This window comes from Anomaloglossus baeobatrachus, chromosome 2 (genome assembly GCF_048569485.1).
Source record: "Anomaloglossus baeobatrachus isolate aAnoBae1 chromosome 2, aAnoBae1.hap1, whole genome shotgun sequence".
NCBI classification, from domain to species: Eukaryota; Metazoa; Chordata; class Amphibia; order Anura; family Aromobatidae; genus Anomaloglossus; species Anomaloglossus baeobatrachus.
The window spans coordinates 530,998,155-531,021,498 of NC_134354.1; the positions used below are offsets into that span (position 1 = coordinate 530,998,155).

The 23,344-nt window shown below is 46.0% G+C and overlaps 1 protein-coding gene across 1 annotated transcript in view; it reads left to right on the plus strand.

Moving 5' to 3' along the window:
- GABRA5 (gamma-aminobutyric acid type A receptor subunit alpha5) overlaps positions 1-23,344 on the plus strand; it is a 435,463-nt gene that overhangs the window by 375,086 nt on the left and 37,033 nt on the right. The window lies entirely within an intron of this gene.

Here is a 23,344-nt window from a genome sequence, read left to right on the forward strand (position 1 = left end):
CCCGGTGTCATCCTGGGGACGGTTAAGTATGGCGTATTTTTGAATGTGCTTGATGCAAATCTAGCTGTGAAGTGTACAACTGGGGCACAAATGCTGCCACTGAATGGGTGGGTGTGTGTGGGGCACAATTTTTGGAAAAAAGGGAGACTCCGCTTGGAGTAACCCTTGCTTACATTGTTTTTAAAAGAAGCCAAGATGAACAGAGCTGGGATCAGGAAAGACTTTGCTACCTACCCCGGTGTCATCCTGGGGACGGTTAAGAATAGCGTATTTTTGAATGTGCTTGATGCAAATCTAGCTGTGAAGTGTACAAATAGGGCACAAGTGCTGCCACTGAAAGGGTGGGTGTGTGTGGGGCACAATTTTTGGAAAAAGGGAGACTCCGCTTGGAGTAACCCTTGCTTACATTGCTTTTAAAAGAAGCCAAGATGAACAAGTCATGGTTCAGGAAAGACTTTGCCACCTACCCCGGTGTCATCCTGGGGACGGTTAAGAATAGCGTATTTTTGAATGTGCTTGATGCAAATCTAGCTGTGAAGTGTAAAACTAGGGCACAAGTGCTGCCACTGAATGGGTGGGTGTGTGTGGGGGGCACAATTTTTGGAAAAAAGGGAGACTCCGCTTGGAGTAACCCTTGCTTACATTGCTTTTAAAAGAAGCCAAGATGAACAAGTCATGGTTCAGGAAAGACTTTGCCACCTACCCCGGTGTCATCCTGGGGACGGTTAAGAATAGCGTATTTTTGAATGTGCTTGATGCAAATCTAGCTGTGAAGTGTACAACTAGGGCACAAGTGCTGCCACTGAATGGGTGGGTGTGTGTGGGGCACAATTTTTGGAAAAAAGGGAGACTCAGCTTGGAGTAACCCTTGCTAACATTGTTTTTAAAAGAAGCCAAGATGAACAGAGCTGGGATCAGAAAAGACTTTGCTACCTACCCCGGTGTCATCCTGGGGACGGTTAAGTATGGCGTATTTTTGAATGTGCTTGATGCAAATCTAGCTGTGAAGTGTACAACTGGGGCACAAATGCTGCCACTGAATGGGTGGGTGTGTGTGGGGCACAATTTTTGGAAAAAAGGGAGACTCCGCTTGGAGTAACACTTGCTTACATTGTTTTTAAAAGAAGCCAAGATGAACAGAGCTGGGATCAGGAAAGACTTTGCTACCTACCCCGGTGTCATCCTGGGGACGGTTAAGAATAGCGTATTTTTGAATGTGCTTGATGCAAATCTAGCTGTGAAGTGTACAAATAGGGCACAAGTGCTGCCACTGAAAGGGTGGGTGTGTGTGGGGCACAATTTTTGGAAAAAGGGAGACTCCGCTTGGAGTAACCCTTGCTTACATTGCTTTTAAAAGAAGCCAAGATGAACAAGTCATGGTTCAGGAAAGACTTTGCCACCTACCCCGGTGTCATCCTGGGGACGGTTAAGAATAGCGTATTTTTGAATGTGCTTGATGCAAATCTAGCTGTGAAGTGTAAAACTAGGGCACAAGTGCTGCCACTGAATGGGTGGGTGTGTGTAAGGGGCACAATTTTTGGAAAAAAGGGAGACTCCGCCCCGAGTAACCCTTGCTTACATTGCTTTTAAAAGAAGCCAAGATGAACAAGTCATGGTTCAGGAAAGACTTTGCCACCTACCCCGGTGTTATCCTGGGGACGGTTAAGAATAGCGTATTTTTGAATGTGCTTGTTGCAAATGTAGCTGTGAAGTGTACAACTAGGGCACAAGTGCTGCCACTGAAAGGGTGGGTGTGTGTGGGGCACAATTTTTGGAAAAAGGGAGACTCCGCTTGGAGTAACCCTTGCTTGCATTGCTTTTAAAAGAAGCCAAGATGAACAAGTCATGGTTCAGGAAAGACTTTGCCACCTACCCCGGTGTCATCCTGGGGACGGTTAAGAATAGCGTATTTTTGAATGTGCTTGATGCAAATCTAGCTGTGAAGTGTACAACTAGGGCACAAGTGCTGCCACTGAATGGGTGGGTGTGTGTGGGGGGCACAATTTTTGGAAAAAAGGGAGACTCCGCTTGGAGTAACCCTTGCTTACATTGCTTTTAAAAGAAGCCAAGATGAACAAGTCATGGTTCAGGAAAGACTTTGCCACCTACCCCGGTGTTATCCTGGGGACGGTTAAGAATAGCGTATTTTTGAATGTGCTTGATGCAAATGTAGCTGTGAAGTGTACAACTAGGGCACAAGTGCTGCCACTGAAAGGGTGGGTGTGTGTGGGGCACAATTTTTGGAAAAAGGGAGACTCCGCTTGGAGTAACCCTTGCTAACATTGTTTTTAAAAGAAGCCAAGATGAACAGAGCTGGGATCAGGAAAGACTTTGCTACCTACCCCGGTGTCATCCTGGGGACGGTTAAGTATGGCGTATTTTTGAATGTGCTTGATGCAAATCTAGCTGTGAAGTGTACAACTGGGGCACAAATGCTGCCACTGAATGGGTGGGTGTGTGTGGGGCACAATTTTTGGAAAAAAGGGAGACTCCGCTTGGAGTAACCCTTGCTTACATTGTTTTTAAAAGAAGCCAAGATGAACAGAGCTGGGATCAGGAAAGACTTTGCTACCTACCCCGGTGTCATCCTGGGGACGGTTAAGAATAGCGTATTTTTGAATGTGCTTGATGCAAATCTAGCTGTGAAGTGTACAACGAGGGCACAAGTGCTGCCACTGAATGGGTGGGTGTGTGTGGGGCACAATTTTTGGAAAAAAAGGGAGACTCCGCTTGGAGTAACCCTTGCTTACATTGTTTTTAAAAGAAGCCAAGATGAACAGAGCTGGGATCAGGAAAGACTTTGCTACCTACCCCGGTGTCATCCTGGGGACAATTAAGTATGGCTTATTTTTGAAAGTGCTTGATGCAAATCTAGCTGTGAAGTGTACAACTAGGGCACAAGTGCTGCCACTGAATGGGTGGGTGTGTGTGGGGCACAATTTTTGGAAAAAAGGGAGATTCCGCTTGGAGTAACCCTTGCTTACATTGTTTTTAAAAGAAGCCAAGATGAACAGAGCTGGGATCAGGAAAAACTTTGCTACCTACCCCGGTGTCATCCTGGGGACGGTTAAGAATAGCGTATTTTTGAATATGATTGATGCAAATCTAGCTGTGAAGTGTACAACTAGGGCACAAGTGCTGCCACTGAATGGGTGGGTGTGTGTGGGGCACAATTTTTGGAAAAAAAGGGAGACTCCGCTTGGAGTAACCCTTGCTTACATTGTTTTTAAAAGAAGCCAAGATGAACAGAGCTGGGATCAGGAAAGACTTTGCTACCTACCCCGGTGTCATCCTGGGGACGGTTAAGTATGGCGTATTTTTGAATGTGCTTGATGCAAATCTAGCTGTGAAGTGTACAACCAGGGCACAAGTGCTGCCACTGAATGGGTGGGTGTGTGTGGGGCACAATTTTTGGAAAAAAGGGAGACTCCGCTTGGAGTAACCCTTGCTTACATTGCTTTTAAAAGAAGCCAAGATGAACAAGTCATGGTTCAGGAAAGACTTTGCCACCTACCCCGGTGTCATCCTGTGGACGGTTAAGAATAGCGTATTTTTAAATGTGCTTGATGCAAATCTAGCTGTGAAGTGTACAACTAGGGCACAAGTGCTGCCACTGAATGGGTGGGTGTGTGTGGGGCACAATGTTTGGAAAAAAGGGAGACTCTGCTTGGAGTAACCCTTGCTTACATTGCTTTTAAAAGAAGACAAGATGAACAAGTCATGGTTCAGGAAAGACTTTGCCACCTACCCCGGGTCATCCTGGGGACGGTTAAGAATAGAGTATTTTTGAATGTGCTTGATGCAAATCTAGCTGTGAAGTGTACAACTAGGGCACAAGTGCTGCCACTGAATGGGTGGGTGTGTGTGGGGCACAATTTTTGAAAAAAAGGGAGACTCCGCTTGGAGTAACCCTTGCTTACATTGCTTTTAAAAGAAGCCAAGATGAACAAGTCATGGTTCAGGAAAGACTTTGCCACCTACCCCGGTGTCATCCTGGGGACGGTTAAGAATAGCGTATTTTTGAATGTGCTTGATGCAAATCTAGCTGTGAAGTGTACAACTAGGGCACAAGTGCTGCCACTGAATGGGTGGGTGTGTGTGGGGCACAATTTTTGGAAAAAAGGGAGACTCCGCTTGGAGTAACCCTTGCTAACATTGTTTTTAAAAGAAGCCAAGATGAACAGAGCTGGGATCAGGAAAGACTTTGCTACCTACCCCGGTGTCATCCTGGGGACGGTTAAGTATGGCGTATTTTTGAATCTGCTTGATGCAAATCTAGCTGTGAAGTGTACAACTGGGGCACAAGTGCTGCCACTGAATGGGTGGGTGTGTGTGGGGCACAATTTTTGGAAAAAAGGGAGACTCCGCTTGGAGTAACCCTTGCTTTCATTGTTTTTAAAAGAAGCCAAGATGAACAGAGCTGGGATCAGGAAAGACTTTGCTACCTACCCTGGTGTCATCCTGGGGACGGTTAAGAATAGCGTATTTTTGAATATGCTTGATGCAAATCTAGCTGTGAAGTGTACAACTAGGGCACAAGTGCTGCCACTGAATGGGTGGGTGTGTGTGGGGCACAATTTTTGGAAAAAAAGGGAGACTCCGCTTGGAGTAACCCTTGCTTACATTGCTTTTAAAAGAAGCCAAGATGAACAAGTCATGGTTCAGGAAAGACTTTGCCACCTACCCCGGTGTCATCCTGGGGACTGTTAAGAATAGCGTATTTTTTAATGTGCTTGATGCAAATCTAGCTGTGAAGTGTACAACTAGGGCACAAGTGCTGCCACTGAATGGGTGGGTGTGTGTGGGGCACAATTTTTGGAAAAAAGGGAGACTCCGCTTGGAGTAACCCTTGCTTACATTTCTTTTAAAAGAAGCCAAGATGAACAAGTCATGGTTCAGGAAAGACTTTGCCACCTACCCCGGTGTCATCCTGGGGACGGTTAAAAATAGCGTTTTTTTGAATGTGCTTGATGCAAATCTAGCTGTGAAGTGTACAACTAGGGCACAAGTGCTGCCACTGAATGGGTGGGTGTGTGTGGGGCACAATTTTTGGAAAAAAAGAGAGACTCCGCTTGGAGTAACCCTTGCTTACATTGTTTTTAAAAGAAGCCAAGATGAACAGAGCTGGGATCAGGAAAGACTTTGCTACCTACCCCGGTGTCATCCTGGGGACGGTTAAGTATGGCGTATTTTTGAATGTGCTTCATGCAAATCTAGCTGTGAAGTGTACAGCTAGGGCACAAGTGCTGCCACTGAATGGGTGGGTGTGTGTGGGGCACAATTTTTGGAAAAAAGGGAGACTCCGCTTGGAGTAACCCTTGCTTACATTGCTTTTAAAAGAAGCCAAGATTAACAAGTCATGGTTCAGGAAAGACTTTGCCACCTACCCCGGTGTCATCCTGGGGACGGTTAAGAATAGCGTATTTTTGAATGTGCTTGATGCAAATCTAGCTGTGACGTGTACAACTAGGGCACAAGTGCTGCCACTGAATGGGTGGGTGTGTGTGGGGCCCAATTTTTGGAAAAAAGGGAGATTCCGCTTGGAGTAACCCTTGCTTACATTGTTTTTAAAAGAAGCCAAGATGAACAGAGCTGGGATCAGGAAAGACTTTGCTACCTACCCCGGTGTCATCCTGGGGACGGTTAAGTATGGCGTATTTTTGAATGTGCTTGATGCAAATCTAGCTGTGAAGTGTACAACTAGAGCACAAGTGCTGCCACTGAATGCGTGGGTGTGTGTGGGGCACAATTTTTTGAAAAAAGGGAGACTCCGCTTGGAGTAACCCTTGCTTACATTTATTTTTAAAATAAGCCAAGATGAACAAGTCACGGTTCAGGAAAGACTTTGCCACCTACCCCGGTGTCATCCTGGGGACGGTTAAGAATAGCGTATTTTTGAATGTGCTTGATGCAAATCTAGCTGTGAAGTGTACAACTAGGGCACAAGTGCTGCCACTGAATGGGTGGGTGTGTGTGGGGCCCAATTTTTGGAAAAAAAGGGAGATTCCGCTTGGAGTAACCCTTGCTTACATTGTTTTTAAAAGAAGCCAAGATGAACAGAGCTGGGATCAGGAAAGACTTTGCTACCTACCCCGGTGTCATCCTGGGGACGGTTAAGTATGGCGTATTTTTGAATGTGCTTGATGCAAATCTAGCTGTGAAGTGTACAACTAGGGCACAAGTGCTGCCACTGAATGGGTGGGTGTGTGTGGGGCACAATTTTTGGAAAAAAGGGAGACTTTGCTTGGAGTAACCCTTGCTTACATTGCTTTTAAAAGAAGCCAAGATGAACAAGTCATGGTTCAGGAAAGACTTTGCCACCTACCCCGGTGTCATCCTGGGGACGGTTAAGAATAGCGTATTTTTGAATGTGCTTGATGCAAATCTAGCTGTGAAGTGTACAACTAGGGCACAAGTGCTGCCACTGAATGGGTGGGTGTGTGTGGGGCACAATTTTTGGAAAAAAGGGAGACTCCGCTTGGAGTAACCCTTGCTTACATTGTTTTTAAAAGAAGCCAAGATGAACAGAGCTGGGATCAGGAAAGACTTTGCTACCTACCCCGGTGTCATCCTGGGGACGGTTAAGTATGGCGTATTTTTGAATGTGCTTCATGCAAATCTAGCTGTGAAGTGTACAGCTAGGGCACAAGTGCTGCCACTGAATGGGTGGGTGTGTGTGGGGCACAATTTTTGGAAAAAAGGGAGACTCCGCTTGGAGTAACCCTTGCTTACATTGCTTTTAAAAGAAGCCAAGATTAACAAGTCATGGTTCAGGAAAGACTTTGCCACCTACCCCGGTGTCATCCTGGGGACGGTTAAGAATAGCGTATTTTTGAATGTGCTTGATGCAAATCTAGCTGTGACGTGTACAACTAGGGCACAAGTGCTGCCACTGAATGGGTGGGTGTGTGTGGGGCCCAATTTTTGGAAAAAAGGGAGATTCCGCTTGGAGTAACCCTTGCTTACATTGTTTTTAAAAGAAGCCAAGATGAACAGAGCTGGGATCAGGAAAGACTTTGCTACCTACCCCGGTGTCATCCTGGGGACGGTTAAGTATGGCGTATTTTTGAATGTGCTTGATGCAAATCTAGCTGTGAAGTGTACAACTAGGGCACAAGTGCTGCCACTGAATGCGTGGGTGTGTGTGGGGCACAATTTTTTGAAAAAAGGGAGACTCCGCTTGGAGTAACCCTTGCTTACATTTATTTTTAAAATAAGCCAAGATGAACAAGTCACGGTTCAGGAAAGACTTTGCCACCTACCCCGGTGTCATCCTGGGGACGGTTAAGAATAGCGTATTTTTGAATGTGCTTGATGCAAATCTAGCTGTGAAGTGTACAACTAGGGCACAAGTGCTGCCACTGAATGGGTGGGTGTGTGTGGGGCCCAATTTTTGGAAAAAAAGGGAGATTCCGCTTGGAGTAACCCTTGCTTACATTGTTTTTAAAAGAAGCCAAGATGAACAGAGCTGGGATCAGGAAAGACTTTGCTACCTACCCCGGTGTCATCCTGGGGACGGTTAAGTATGGCGTATTTTTGAATGTGCTTGATGCAAATCTAGCTGTGAAGTGTACAACTAGGGCACAAGTGCTGCCACTGAATGGGTGGGTGTGTGTGGGGCACAATTTTTGGAAAAAAGGGAGACTTTGCTTGGAGTAACCCTTGCTTACATTGCTTTTAAAAGAAGCCAAGATGAACAAGTCATGGTTCAGGAAAGACTTTGCCACCTACCCCGGTGTCATCCTGGGGACGGTTAAGAATAGCGTATTTTTGAATGTGCTTGATGCAAATCTAGCTGTGAAGTGTACAACTAGGCACAAGTGCTGCCACTGAATGGGGGGTGTGTGTGGGGCACAATTTTTGGAAAAAAGGGAGACTCCACTTGGAGTAACCCTTGCTTACATTGCTTTTAAAAGAAGCCAAGATGAACAAGTCATGGTTCAGGAAAGACTTTGCCACCTACCCCGGTGTCATCCTGGGGACGGTTAAGAATAGCGTATTTTTGAATGTGCTTGATGCAAATCTAGCTGTGAAGTGTACAACTAGGGCACAAGTGCTGCCACTGAATGGGTGGGTGTGTGTGGGGCACAATTTTTGGAAAAAAGGGAGACTCCGCTTGGAGTAACCCTTGCTTACATTGTTTTTAAAAGAAGCCAAGATGAACAGAGCTGGGATCAGGAAAGACTTTGCTACCTACCCCGGTGTCATCCTGGGGACGGTTAAGAATAGCGTATTTTTGAATATGCTTGATGCAAATCTAGCTGTGAAGTGTACAACTAGGGCACAAGTGCTGCCACTGAATGGGTGGGTGTGTGTGGGGGGCACAATTTTTGGAAAAAAGGGAGACTCCGCTTGGAGTAACCCTTGCTTACATTGCTTTTAAAAGAAGCCAAGATGAACAAGTCATGGTTCAGGAAAGACTTTGCCACCTACCCCGGTGTTATCCTGGGGACGGTTAAGAATAGCGTATTTTTGAATGTGCTTGATGCAAATGTAGCTGTGAAGTGTACAACTAGGGCACAAGTGCTGCCACTGAAAGGGTGGGTGTGTGTGGGGCACAATTTTTGGAAAAAGGGAGACTCCGCTTGGAGTAACCCTTGCTAACATTGTTTTTAAAAGAAGCCAAGATGAACAGAGCTGGGATCAGGAAAGACTTTGCTACCTACCCCGGTGTCATCCTGGGGACGGTTAAGTATGGCGTATTTTTGAATGTGCTTGATGCAAATCTAGCTGTGAAGTGTATAACTGGGGCACAAATGCTGCCACTGAATGGGTGGGTGTGTGTGGGGCACAATTTTTGGAAAAAAGGGAGACTCCGCTTGGAGTAACCCTTGCTTACATTGTTTTTAAAAGAAGCCAAGATGAACAGAGCTGGGATCAGGAAAGACTTTGCTACCTACCCCGGTGTCATCCTGGGGACGGTTAAGAATAGCGTATTTTTGAATGTGCTTGATGCAAATCTAGCTGTGAAGTGTACAACGAGGGCACAAGTGCTGCCACTGAATGGGTGGGTGTGTGTGGGGCACAATTTTTGGAAAAAAAGGGAGACTCCGCTTGGAGTAACCCTTGCTTACATTGTTTTTAAAAGAAGCCAAGATGAACAGAGCTGGGATCAGGAAAGACTTTGCTACCTACCCCGGTGTCATCCTGGGGACGGTTAAGAATAGTGTATTTTTGAATGTGCTTGATGCAAATCTAGCTGTGAAGTGTACAACTAGGGCACAAGTGCTGCCACTGAATGGGTGGGTGTGTGTGGGGCACAATTTTTGGAAAAAAAGGGAGACTCCGCTTGGAGTAACCCTTGCTTACATTGTTTTTAAAAGAAGCCAAGATGAACAGAGCTGGGATCAGGAAAGACTTTGCTACCTACCCCGGTGTCATCCTGGGGACGGTTAAGAATAGCGTATTTTTGAATATGATTGATGCAAATCTAGCTGTGAAGTGTACAACTAGGGCACAAGTGCTGCCACTGAATGGGTGGGTGTGTGTGGGGCACAATTTTTGGAAAAAAAGGGAGACTCCGCTTGGAGTAACCCTTGCTTACATTGTTTTTAAAAGAAGCCAAGATGAACAGAGCTGGGATCAGGAAAGACTTTGCTACCTACCCCGGTGTCATCCTGGGGACGGTTAAGTATGGCGTATTTTTGAATGTGCTTGATGCAAATCTAGCTGTGAAGTGTACAACTAGGGCACAAGTGCTGCCACTGAATGGGTGGGTGTGTGTGGGGCACAATTTTTGGAAAAAAGGGAGAGTCCGCTTGGAGTAACCCTTGCTTACATTGCTTTTAAAAGAAGCCAAGATGAACAAGTCATGGTTCAGGAAAGACTTTGCCACCTACCCCGGTGTCATCCTGTGGACGGTTAAGAATAGCGTATTTTTGAATGTGCTTGATGCAAATCTAGCTGTGAAGTGTACAACTAGGGCACAAGTGCTGCCACTGAATGGGTGGGTGTGTGTGGGGCACAATTTTTGGAAAAAAGGGAGACTCTGCTTGGAGTAACCCTTGCTTACATTGCTTTTAAAAGAAGACAAGATGAACAAGTCATGGTTCAGGAAAGACTTTGCCACCTACCCCGGGTCATCCTGGGGACGGTTAAGAATAGAGTATTTTTGAATGTGCTTGATGCAAATCTAGCTGTGAAGTGTACAACTAGGGCACAAGTGCTGCCACTGAATGGGTGGGTGTGTGTGGGGCACAATTTTTGAAAAAAAGGGAGACTCCGCTTGGAGTAACCCTTGCTTACATTGCTTTTAAAAGAAGCCAAGATGAACAAGTCATGGTTCAGGAAAGACTTTGCCACCTACCCCGGTGTCATCCTGGGGACGGTTAAGAATAGCGTATTTTTGAATGTGCTTGATGCAAATCTAGCTGTGAAGTGTACAACTAGGGCACAAGTGCTGCCACTGAATGGGTGGGTGTGTGTGGGGCACAATTTTTGGAAAAAAGGGAGACTCCGCTTGGAGTAACCCTTGCTAACATTGTTTTTAAAAGAAGCCAAGATGAACAGAGCTGGGATCAGGAAAGACTTTGCTACCTACCCCGGTGTCATCCTGGGGACGGTTAAGTATGGCGTATTTTTGAATCTGCTTGATGCAAATCTAGCTGTGAAGTGTACAACTGGGGCACAAGTGCTGCCACTGAATGGGTGGGTGTGTGTGGGGCACAATTTTTTAAAAAAAGGGAGACTCCGCTTGGAGTAACCCTTGCTTACATTGTTTTTAAAAGAAGCCAAGATGAACAGAGCTGGGATCAGGAAAGACTTTGCTACCTACCCCGGTGTCATCCTGGGGACGGTTAAGAATAGCGTATTTTTGAATATGCTTGATGCAAATCTAGCTGTGAAGTGTACAACTAGGGCACAAGTGCTGCCACTGAATGGGTGGGTGTGTGTGGGGCACAATTTTTGGAAAAAAAGGGAGACTCCGCTTGGAGTAACCCTTGCTTACATTGCTTTTAAAAGAAGCCAAGATGAACAAGTCATGGTTCAGGAAAGACTTTGCCACCTACCCCGGTGTCATCCTGGGGACGGTTAAGAATAGCGTATTTTTTAATGTGCTTGATGCAAATCTAGCTGTGAAGTGTACAACTAGGGCACAAGTGCTGCCACTGAATGGGTGGGTGTGTGTGGGGCACAATTTTTGGAAAAAAGGGAGACTCCGCTTGGAGTAACCCTTGCTTACATTGCTTTTAAAAGAAGCCAAGATGAACAAGTCATGGTTCAGGAAAGACTTTGCCACCTACCCCGGTGTCATCCTGGGGACGGTTAAGAATAGCGAATTTTTGAATGTGCTTGATGCAAATCTAGCTGTGAAGTGTACAACTAGGGCACAAGTGCTGCCACTGAATGGGTGGGTGTGTGTGGGGCACAATTTTTGGAAAAAGGGAGACTCCGCTTGGAGTAACCCTTGCTAACATTGTTTTTAAAAGAAGCCAAGATGAACAGAGCTGGGATCAGGAAAGACTTTGCTACCTACCCCGGTGTCATCCTGGGGACGGTTAAGTATGGCGTATTTTTGAATGTGCTTGATGCAAATCTAGCTGTGAAGTGTACAACTGGGGCACAAATGCTGCCACTGAATGGGTGGGTGTGTGTGGGGCACAATTTTTGGAAAAAAGGGAGACTCCGCTTGGAGTAACCCTTGCTTACATTGTTTTTAAAAGAAGCCAAGATGAACAGAGCTGGGATCAGGAAAGACTTTGCTACCTACCCCGGTGTCATCCTGGGGACGGTTAAGAATAGCGTATTTTTGAATGTGCTTGATGCAAATCTAGCTGTGAAGTGTACAACGAGGGCACAAGTGCTGCCACTGAATGGGTGGGTGTGTGTGGGGCACAATTTTTGGAAAAAAAGGGAGACTCCGCTTGGAGTAACCCTTGCTTACATTGTTTTTAAAAGAAGCCAAGATGAACAGAGCTGGGATCAGGAAAGACTTTGCTACCTACCCCGGTGTCATCCTGGGGACAATTAAGTATGGCTTATTTTTGAAAGTGCTTGATGCAAATCTAGCTGTGAAGTGTACAACTAGGGCACAAGTGCTGCCACTGAATGGGTGGGTGTGTGTGGGGCACAATTTTTGGAAAAAAGGGAGATTCCGCTTGGAGTAACCCTTGCTTACATTGTTTTTAAAAGAAGCCAAGATGAACAGAGCTGGGATCAGGAAAGACTTTGCTACCTACCCCGGTGTCATCCTGGGGACGGTTAAGAATAGTGTATTTTTGAATGTGCTTGATGCAAATCTAGCTGTGAAGTGTACAACTAGGGCACAAGTGCTGCCACTGAATGGGTGGGTGTGTGTGGGGCACAATTTTTGGAAAAAAAGGGAGACTCCGCTTGGAGTAACCCTTGCTTACATTGTTTTTAAAAGAAGCCAAGATGAACAGAGCTGGGATCAGGAAAGACTTTGCTACCTACCCCGGTGTCATCCTGGGGACGGTTAAGAATAGCGTATTTTTGAATATGATTGATGCAAATCTAGCTGTGAAGTGTACAACTAGGGCACAAGTGCTGCCACTGAATGGGTGGGTGTGTGTGGGGCACAATTTTTGGAAAAAAAGGGAGACTCCGCTTGGAGTAACCCTTGCTTACATTGTTTTTAAAAGAAGCCAAGATGAACAGAGCTGGGATCAGGAAAGACTTTGCTACCTACCCCGGTGTCATCCTGGGGACGGTTAAGTATGGCGTATTTTTGAATGTGCTTGATGCAAATCTAGCTGTGAAGTGTACAACTAGGGCACAAGTGCTGCCACTGAATGGGTGGGTGTGTGTGGGGCACAATTTTTGGAAAAAAGGGAGACTCCGCTTGGAGTAACCCTTGCTTACATTGCTTTTAAAAGAAGCCAAGATGAACAAGTCATGGTTCAGGAAAGACTTTGCCACCTACCCCGGTGTCATCCTGGGGACGGTTAAGAATAGCGTATTTTTGAATGTGCTTGATGCAAATCTAGCTGTGAAGTGTACAACTAGGGCACAAGTGCTGCCACTGAATGGGTGGGTGTGTGTGGGGCCCAATTTTTGGAAAAAAGGGAGATTCCGCTTGGAGTAACCCTTGCTTACATTGTTTTTAAAAGAAGCCAAGATGAACAGAGCTGGGATCAGGAAAGACTTTGCTACCTACCCCGGTGTCATCCTGGGGACGGTTAAGTATGGCGTATTTTTGAATGTGCTTGATGCAAATCTAGCTGTGAAGTGTACAACTAGGGCACAAGTGCTGCCACTGAATGGGTGGGTGTGTGTGGGGCACAATTTTTGGAAAAAAGGGAGACTCCGCTTGGAGTAACCCTCGCTTACATTGCTTTTAAAAGAAGCCAAGATGAACAAGTCATGGTTCAGGAAAGACTTTGCCACCTACCCCGGTGTCATCCTGGGGACGGTTAAGAATAGCGTATTTTTGAATGTGCTTGATGCAAATCTAGCTGTGAAGTGTACAACTAGGCACAAGTGCTGCCACTGAATGGGGGGGTGTGTGTGGGGCACAATTTTTGGAAAAAAGGGAGACTCCGCTTGGAGTAACCCTTGCTTACATTGCTTTTAAAAGAAGCCAAGATGAACAAGTCATGGTTCAGGAAAGACTTTGCCACCTACCCCGGTGTCATCCTGGGGACGGTTAAGAATAGCGTATTTTTGAATGTGCTTGATGCAAATCTAGCTGTGAAGTGTACAACTAGGGCACAAGTGCTGCCACTGAATGGGTGGGTGTGTGTGGGGCACAATTTTTGGAAAAAAAGGGAGACTCCGCTTGGAGTAACCCTTGCTTACATTGTTTTTAAAAGAAGCCAAGATGAACAGAGCTGGGATCAGGAAAGACTTTGCTACCTACCCCGGTATCATCCTGGGGACGGTTAAGTATGGCGTATTTTTGAATGTGCTTGATGCAAATCTAGCTGTGAAGTGTACAACTAGGGCACAAGTGCTGCCACTGAATGGGTGGGTGTGTGTGGGGCACAATTTTTGGAAAAAAGGGAGACTCCGCTTGGAGTAACCCTTGCTTACATTGCTTTTAAAAGAAGCCAAGATGAACAAGTCATGGTTCAGGAAAGACTTTGCCACCTACCCCGGTGTCATCCTGGGGACGGTTAAGAATAGCGTATTTTTGAATGTGCTTGATGCAAATCTAGCTGTGAAGTGTACAACTAGGGCACAAGTGCTGCCACTGAATGGGTGGGTGTGTGTGGGGCACAATTTTTGGAAAAAAGGGAGACTCCGCTTGGAGTAACCCTTGCTTACATTGCTTTTAAAAGAAGCCAAGATGAACAAGTCATGGTTCAGGAAAGACTTTGCCACCTACCCCGGTGTCATCCTGGGGACGGTTAAGAATAGCGTATTTTTGAATGTGCTTGATGCAAATCTAGCTGTGAAGTGTACAACTAGGGCACAAGTGCTGCCACTGAATGGGTGGGTGTGTGTGGGGCACAATTTTTGGAAAAAAAGGGAGACTCCGCTTGGAGTAACCCTTGCTTACATTGTTTTTAAAAGAAGCCAAGATGAACAGAGCTGGGATCAGGAAAGACTTTGCTACCTACCCCGGTGTCATCCTGGGGACGGTTAAGAATAGCGTATTTTTGAATATGATTGATGCAAATCTAGCTGTGAAGTGTACAACTAGGGCACAAGTGCTGCCACTGAATGGGTGGGTGTGTGTGGGGCACAATTTTTGGAAAAAAAGGGAGACTCCGCTTGGAGTAACCCTTGCTTACATTGTTTTTAAAAGAAGCCAAGATGAACAGAGCTGGGATCAGGAAAGACTTTGCTACCTACCCCGGTGTCATCCTGGGGACGGTTAAGTATGGCGTATTTTTGAATGTGCTTGATGCAAATCTAGCTGTGAAGTGTACAACTAGGGCACAAGTGCTGCCACTGAATGGGTGGGTGTGTGTGGGGCACAATTTTTGGAAAAAAGGGAGACTCCGCTTGGAGTAACCCTTGCTTACATTGCTTTTAAAAGAAGCCAAGATGAACAAGTCATGGTTCAGGAAAGACTTTGCCACCTACCCCGGTGTCATCCTGTGGACGGTTAAGAATAGCGTATTTTTGAATGTGCTTGATGCAAATCTAGCTGTGAAGTGTACAACTAGGGCACAAGTGCTGCCACTGAATGGGTGGGTGTGTGTGGGGCACAATTTTTGGAAAAAAGGGAGACTCTGCTTGGAGTAACCCTTGCTTACATTGCTTTTAAAAGAAGACAAGATGAACAAGTCATGGTTCAGGAAAGACTTTGCCACCTACCCCGGGTCATCCTGGGGACGGTTAAGAATAGAGTATTTTTGAATGTGCTTGATGCAAATCTAGCTGTGAAGTGTACAACTAGGGCACAAGTGCTGCCACTGAATGGGTGGGTGTGTGTGGGGCACAATTTTTGAAAAAAAGGGAGACTCCGCTTGGAGTAACCCTTGCTTACATTGCTTTTAAAAGAAGCCAAGATGAACAAGTCATGGTTCAGGAAAGACTTTGCCACCTACCCCGGTGTCATCCTGGGGACGGTTAAGAATAGCGTATTTTTGAATGTGCTTGATGCAAATCTAGCTGTGAAGTGTACAACTAGGGCACAAGTGCTGCCACTGAATGGGTGGGTGTGTGTGGGGCACAATTTTTGGAAAAAAGGGAGACTCCGCTTGGAGTATCCCTTGCTAACATTGTTTTTAAAAGAAGCCAAGATGAACAGAGCTGGGATCAGGAAAGACTTTGCTACCTACCCCGGTGTCATCCTGGGGACGGTTAAGAATAGCGTATTTTTGAATGTGCTTGATGCAAATCTAGCTGTGAAGTGTACAACTAGGGCACAAGTGCTGCCACTGAATGGGTGGGTGTGTGTGGGGCCCAATTTTTGGAAAAAAGGGAGATTCCGCTTGGAGTAACCCTTGCTTACATTGTTTTTAAAAGAAGCCAAGATGAACAGAGCTGGGATCAGGAAAGACTTTGCTACCTACCCCGGTGTCATCCTGGGGACGGTTAAGTATGGCGTATTTTTGAATGTGCTTGATGCAAATCTAGCTGTGAAGTGTACAACTAGGGCACAAGTGCTGCCACTGAATGGGTGGGTGTGTGTGGGGCACAATTTTTGGAAAAAAGGGAGACTCCGCTTGGAGTAACCCTCGCTTACATTGCTTTTAAAAGAAGCCAAGATGAACAAGTCATGGTTCAGGAAAGACTTTGCCACCTACCCTGGTGTCATCCTGGGGACGGTTAGGAATAGCGTATTTTTGAATGTGCTTGATGCAAATCTAGCTGTGAAGTGTACAACTAGGGCACAAGTGCTGCCACTGAATGCGTGGGTGTGTGTGGGGCACAATTTTTGGAAAAAAAGGGAGACTCCGCTTGGAGTAACCCTTGCTTACATTTATTTTTAAAATAAGCCAAGATGAACAAGTCACGGTTCAGGAAAGACTTTGCCACCTACCCCGGTGTCATCATGGGGACGGTTAAGAATAGCGTATTTTTGAATGTGCTTGATGCAAATCTAGCTGTGAAGTGTACAACTAGGGCACAAGTGCTGCCACTGAATGGGTGGGTGTGTGTGGGGCCCAATTTTTGGAAAAAAAGGGAGATTCCGCTTGGAGTAACCCTTGCTTACATTGTTTTTAAAAGAAGCCAAGATGAACAGAGCTGGGATCAGGAAAGACTTTGCTACCTACCCCGGTGTCATCCTGGGGACGGTTAAGTATGGCGTATTTTTGAATGTGCTTGATGCAAATCTAGCTGTGAAGTGTACAACTAGGGCACAAGTGCTGCCACTGAATGGGTGGGTGTGTGTGGGGCACAATTTTTGGAAAAAAGGGAGACTTTGCTTGGAGTAACCCTTGCTTACATTGCTTTTAAAAGAAGCCAAGATGAACAAGTCATGGTTCAGGAAAGACTTTGCCACCTACCCCGGTGTCATCCTGGGGACGGTTAAGAATAGCGTATTTTTGAATGTGCTTGATGCAAATCTAGCTGTGAAGTGTACAACTAGGCACAAGTGCTGCCACTGAATGGGGGGGTGTGTGTGGGGCACAATTTTTGGAAAAAAGGGAGACTCCGCTTGGAGTAACCCTTGCTTACATTGCTTTTAAAAGAAGCCAAGATGAACAAGTCATGGTTCAGGAAAGACTTTGCCACCTACCCCGGTGTCATCCTGGGGACGGTTAAGAATAGCGTATTTTTGAATGTGCTTGATGCAAATCTAGCTGTGAAGTGTACAACTAGGGCACAAGTGCTGCCACTGAATGGGTGGGTGTGTGTGGGGCACAATTTTTGGAAAAAAAGGGAGACTCCGCTTGGAGTAACCCTTGCTTACATTGTTTTTAAAAGAAGCCAAGATGAACAGAGCTGGGATCAGGAAAGACTTTGCTACCTACCCCGGTATCATCCTGGGGACGGTTAAGTATGGCGTATTTTTGAATGTGCTTGATGCAAATCTAGCTGTGAAGTGTACAACTAAGGCACAAGTGCTGCCACTGAATGGGTGGGTGTGTGTGGGGCACAATTTTTGGAAAAAAAGGGAGACTCCGCTTGGAGTAACCCTTGCTTACATTGCTTTTAAAAGAAGCCAAGATGAACAAGTCATGGTTCAGGAAAGACTTTGCCACCTACCCCGGTGTCATCCTGGGGACGGTTAAGAATAGCGTATTTTTTAATGTGCTTGATGCAAATCTAGCTGTGAAGTGTACAACTAGGGCACAAGTGCTGCCACTGAATGGGTGGGTGTGTGTGGGGCACAATTTTTGGAAAAAAGGGAGACTCCGCTTGGAGTAACCCTTGCTTACATTGCTTTTAAAAGAAGCCAAGATGAACAAGTCATGGTTCAGGAAAGACTTTGCCACCTACCCCGGTGTCATCCTGGGGACGGTTAAGAATAGCGAATTTTTGAAAGTGCTTGATGCAAATCTAGCTGTGAAGTGTACAACTAGGGCACAAGTGCTGCCACTGAATGGGTGGGTGTGTGTGGGGCACAATTTTTGGAAAAAAAGAGAGACTCCGCTTGGAGTAACCCTTGCTTACATTGTTTTTAAAAGAAGCCAAGATGAACAGAGCTGGGATCAGGAAAGACTTTGCTACCTACCCCGGTGTCATCCTGGGGACGGTTAAGTATGGCGTATTTTTGAATGTGCTTGATGCAAATCTAGCTGTGAAGTGTACAACTAGGCACAAGTGCTGCCACTGAATGGGGGGGTGTGTGTGGGGCACAATTTTTGGAAAAAAGGGAGACTCCGCTTGGAGTAACCCTTGCTTACATTGCTTTTAAAAGAAGCCAAGATGAACAAGTCATGGTTCAGGAAAGACTTTGCCACCTACCCCGGTGTCATCCTGGGGACGGTTAAGAATAGCGTATTTTTGAATGTGCTTGATGCAAATCTAGCTGTGAAGTGTACAACTAGGGCACAAGTGCTGCCACTGAATGGGTGGGTGTGTGTGGGGCACAATTTTTGGAAAAAAAGGGAGACTCCGCTTGGAGTAACCCTTGCTTACATTGTTTTTAAAAGAAGCCAAGATGAACAGAGCTGGGATCAGGAAAGACTTTGCTACCTACCCCGGTATCATCCTGGGGACGGTTAAGTATGGCGTATTTTTGAATGTGCTTGATGCAAATCTAGCTGTGAAGTGTACAACTAGGGCACAAGTGCTGCCACTGAATGGGTGGGTGTGTGTGGGGCACAATTTTTGGAAAAAAGGGAGACTCCGCTTGGAGTAACCCTTGCTTACATTGCTTTTAAAAGAAGCCAAGATGAACAAGTCATGGTTCAGGAAAGACTTTGCCACCTACCCCGGTGTCATCCTGGGGACGGTTAAGAATAGCGTATTTTTGAATGTGCTTGATGCAAATCTAGCTGTGAAGTGTACAACTAGGGCACAAGTGCTGCCACTGAATGGGTGGGTGTGTGTGGGGCACAATTTTTGGAAAAAAGGGAGACTCCGCTTGGAGTAACCCTTGCTTACATTGCTTTTAAAAGAAGCCAAGATGAACAAGTCATGGTTCAGGAAAGACTTTGCCACCTACCCCGGTGTCATCCTGGGGACGGTTAAGAATAGCGTATTTTTGAATGTGCTTGATGCAAATCTAGCTGTGAAGTGTACAACTAGGGCACAAGTGCTGCCACTGAATGGGTGGGTGTGTGTGGGGCACAATTTTTGGAAAAAAAGGGAGACTCCGCTTGGAGTAACCCTTGCTTACATTGTTTTTAAAAGAAGCCAAGATGAACAGAGCTGGGATCAGGAAAGACTTTGCTACCTACCCCGGTGTCATCCTGGGGACGGTTAAGTATGGCGTATTTTTGAATCTGCTTGATGCAAATCTAGCTGTGAAGTGTACAACTGGGGCACAAGTGCTGCCACTGAATGGGTGGGTGTGTGTGGGGCACAATTTTTTAAAAAAAGGGAGACTCCGCTTGGAGTAACCCTTGCTTACATTGTTTTTAAAAGAAGCCAAGATGAACAGAGCTGGGATCAGGAAAGACTTTGCTACCTACCCCGGTGTCATCCTGGGGACGGTTAAGAATAGCGTATTTTTGAATATGCTTGATGCAAATCTAGCTGTGAAGTGTACAGCTAGGGCACAAGTGCTGCCACTGAATGGGTGGGTGTGTGTGGGGCACAATTTTTGGAAAAAAAGGGAGACTCCGCTTGGAGTAACCCTTGCTTACATTGTTTTTAAAAGAAGCCAAGATGAACAGAGCTGGGATCAGGAAAGACTTTGCTACCTACCCCGGTGTCATCCTGGGGACGGTTAAGTATGGCGTATTTTTGAATGTGCTTCATGCAAATCTAGCTGTGAAGTGTACAGCTAGGGCACAAGTGCTGCCACTGAATGGGTGGGTGTGTGTGGGGCACAATTTTTGGAAAAAAGGGAGACTCCGCTTGGAGTAACCCTTGCTTACATTGCTTTTAAAAGAAGCCAAGATTAACAAGTCATGGTTCAGGAAAGACTTTGCCACCTACCCCGGTGTCATCCTGGGGACGGTTAAGAATAGCGTATTTTTGAATGTGCTTGATGCAAATCTAGCTGTGAAGTGTACAACTAGGGCACAAATGCTGCCACTGAATGGGTGGGTGTGTGTGGGGCCCAATTTTTGGAAAAAAGGGAGATTCCGCTTGGAGTAACCCTTGCTTACATTGTTTTTAAAAGAAGCCAAGATGAACAGAGCTGGGATCAGGAAAGACTTTGCTACCTACCCCGGTGTCATCCTGGGGACGGTTAAGTATGGCGTATTTTTGAATGTGCTTGATGCAAATCTAGCTGTGAAGTGTACAACTAGGGCACAAGTGCTGCCACTGAATGGGTGGGTGTGTGTGGGGCACAATTTTTGGAAAAAAGGGAGACTCCGCTTGGAGTAACCCTCGCTTACATTGCTTTTAAAAGAAGCCAAGATGAACAAGTCATGGTTCAGGAAAGACTTTGCCACCTACCCTGGTGTCATCCTGGGGACGGTTAGGAATAGCGTATTTTTGAATGTGCTTGATGCAAATCTAGCTGTGAAGTGTACAACTAGGGCACAAGTGCTGCCACTGAATGCGTGGGTGTGTGTGGGGCACAATTTTTGGAAAAAAAGGGAGACTCCGCTTGGAGTAACCCTTGCTTACATTTATTTTTAAAATAAGCCAAGATGAACAAGTCACGGTTCAGGAAAGACTTTGCCACCTACCCCGGTGTCATCATGGGGACGGTTAAGAATAGCGTATTTTTGAATGTGCTTGATGCAAATCTAGCTGTGAAGTGTACAACTAGGGCACAAGTGCTGCCACTGAATGGGTGGGTGTGTGTGGGGCCCAATTTTTGGAAAAAAAGGGAGATTCCGCTTGGAGTAACCCTTGCTTACATTGTTTTTAAAAGAAGCCAAGATGAACAGAGCTGGGATCAGGAAAGACTTTGCTACCTACCCCGGTGTCATCCTGGGGACGGTTAAGTATGGCGTATTTTTGAATGTGCTTGATGCAAATCTAGCTGTGAAGTGTACAACTAGGGCACAAGTGCTGCCACTGAATGGGTGGGTGTGTGTGGGGCACAATTTTTGGAAAAAAGGGAGACTTTGCTTGGAGTAACCCTTGCTTACATTGCTTTTAAAAGAAGCCAAGATGAACAAGTCATGGTTCAGGAAAGACTTTGCCACCTACCCCGGTGTCATCCTGGGGACGGTTAAGAATAGCGTATTTTTGAATGTGCTTGATGCAAATCTAGCTGTGAAGTGTACAACTAGGCACAAGTGCTGCCACTGAATGGGGGGGTGTGTGTGGGGCACAATTTTTGGAAAAAAGGGAGACTCCGCTTGGAGTAACCCTTGCTTACATTGCTTTTAAAAGAAGCCAAGATGAACAAGTCATGGTTCAGGAAAGACTTTGCCACCTACCCCGGTGTCATCCTGGGGACGGTTAAGAATAGCGTATTTTTGAATGTGCTTGATGCAAATCTAGCTGTGAAGTGTACAACTAGGGCACAAGTGCTGCCACTGAATGGGTGGGTGTGTGTGGGGCACAATTTTTGGAAAAAAAGGGAGACTCCGCTTGGAGTAACCCTTGCTTACATTGTTTTTAAAAGAAGCCAAGATGAACAGAGCTGGGATCAGGAAAGACTTTGCTACCTACCCCGGTATCATCCTGGGGGACGGTTAAGTATGGCGTATTTTTGAATGTGCTTGATGCAAATCTAGCTGTGAAGTGTACAACTAGGGGGGCACAAGTGCTGCCACTGAATGGGTGGGTGTGTGTGGGGCACAATTTTTGGAAAAAAGGGAGACTCCGCTTGGAGTAACCCTTGCTTACATTGCTTTTAAAAGAAGCCAAGATGAACAAGTCATGGTTCAGGAAAGACTTTGCCACCTACCCCGGTGTCATCCTGGGGACGGTTAAGAATAGCGTATTTTTGAATGTGCTTGATGCAAATCTAGCTGTGAAGTGTACAACTAGGGCACAAGTGCTGCCACTGAATGGGTGGGTGTGTGTGGGGCACAATTTTTGGAAAAAAGGGAGACTCCGCTTGGAGTAACCCTTGCTTACATTGCTTTTAAAAGAAGCCAAGATGAACAAGTCATGGTTCAGGAAAGACTTTGCCACCTACCCCGGTGTCATCCTGGGGACGGTTAAGAATAGCGTATTTTTGAATGTGCTTGATGCAAATCTAGCTGTGAAGTGTACAACTAGGGCACAAGTGCTGCCACTGAATGGGTGGGTGTGTGTGGGGCACAATTTTTGGAAAAAAAGGGAGACTCCGCTTGGAGTAACCCTTGCTTACATTGTTTTTAAAAGAAGCCAAGATGAACAGAGCTGGGATCAGGAAAGACTTTGCTACCTACCCCGGTGTCATCCTGGGGACGGTTAAGTATGGCGTATTTTGAATCTGCTTGATGCAAATCTAGCTGTGAAGTGTACAACTGGGGCACAAGTGCTGCCACTGAATGGGTGGGTGTGTGTGGGGCACAATTTTTTAAAAAAAGGGAGACTCCGCTTGGAGTAACCCTTGCTTACATTGTTTTTAAAAGAAGCCAAGATGAACAGAGCTGGGATCAGGAAAGACTTTGCTACCTACCCCGGTGTCATCCTGGGGACGGTTAAGAATAGCGTATTTTTGAATATGCTTGATGCAAATCTAGCTGTGAAGTGTACAACTAGGGCACAAGTGCTGCCACTGAATGGGTGGGTGTGTGTGGGGCACAATTTTTGGAAAAAAAGGGAGACTCCGCTTGGAGTAACCCTTGCTTACATTGCTTTTAAAAGAAGCCAAGATGAACAAGTCATGGTTCAGGAAAGACTTTGCCACCTACCCCGGTGTCATCCTGGGGACGGTTAAGAATAGCGTATTTTTTAATGTGCTTGATGCAAATCTAGCTGTGAAGTGTACAACTAGGGCACAAGTGCTGCCACTGAATGGGTGGGTGTGTGTGGGGCACAATTTTTGGAAAAAAGGGAGACTCCGCTTGGAGTAACCCTTGCTTACATTGCTTTTAAAAGAAGCCAAGATGAACAAGTTATGGTTCAGGAAAGACTTTGCCACCTACCCCGGTGTCATCCTGGGGACGGTTAAGAATAGCGAATTTTTGAATGTGCTTGATGCAAATCTAGCTGTGAAGTGTACAACTAGGGCACAAGTGCTGCCACTGAATGGGTGGGTGTGTGTGGGGCACAATTTTTGGAAAAAGGGAGACTCCGCTTGGAGTAACCCTTGCTAACATTGTTTTTAAAAGAAGCCAAGATGAACAGAGCTGGGATCAGGAAAGACTTTGCTACCTACCCCGGTGTCATCCTGGGGACGGTTAAGTATGGCGTATTTTTGAATGTGCTTGATGCAAATCTAGCTGTGAAGTGTACAACTGGGGCACAAATGCTGCCACTGAATGGGTGGGTGTGTGTGGGGCACAATTTTTGGAAAAAAGGGAGACTC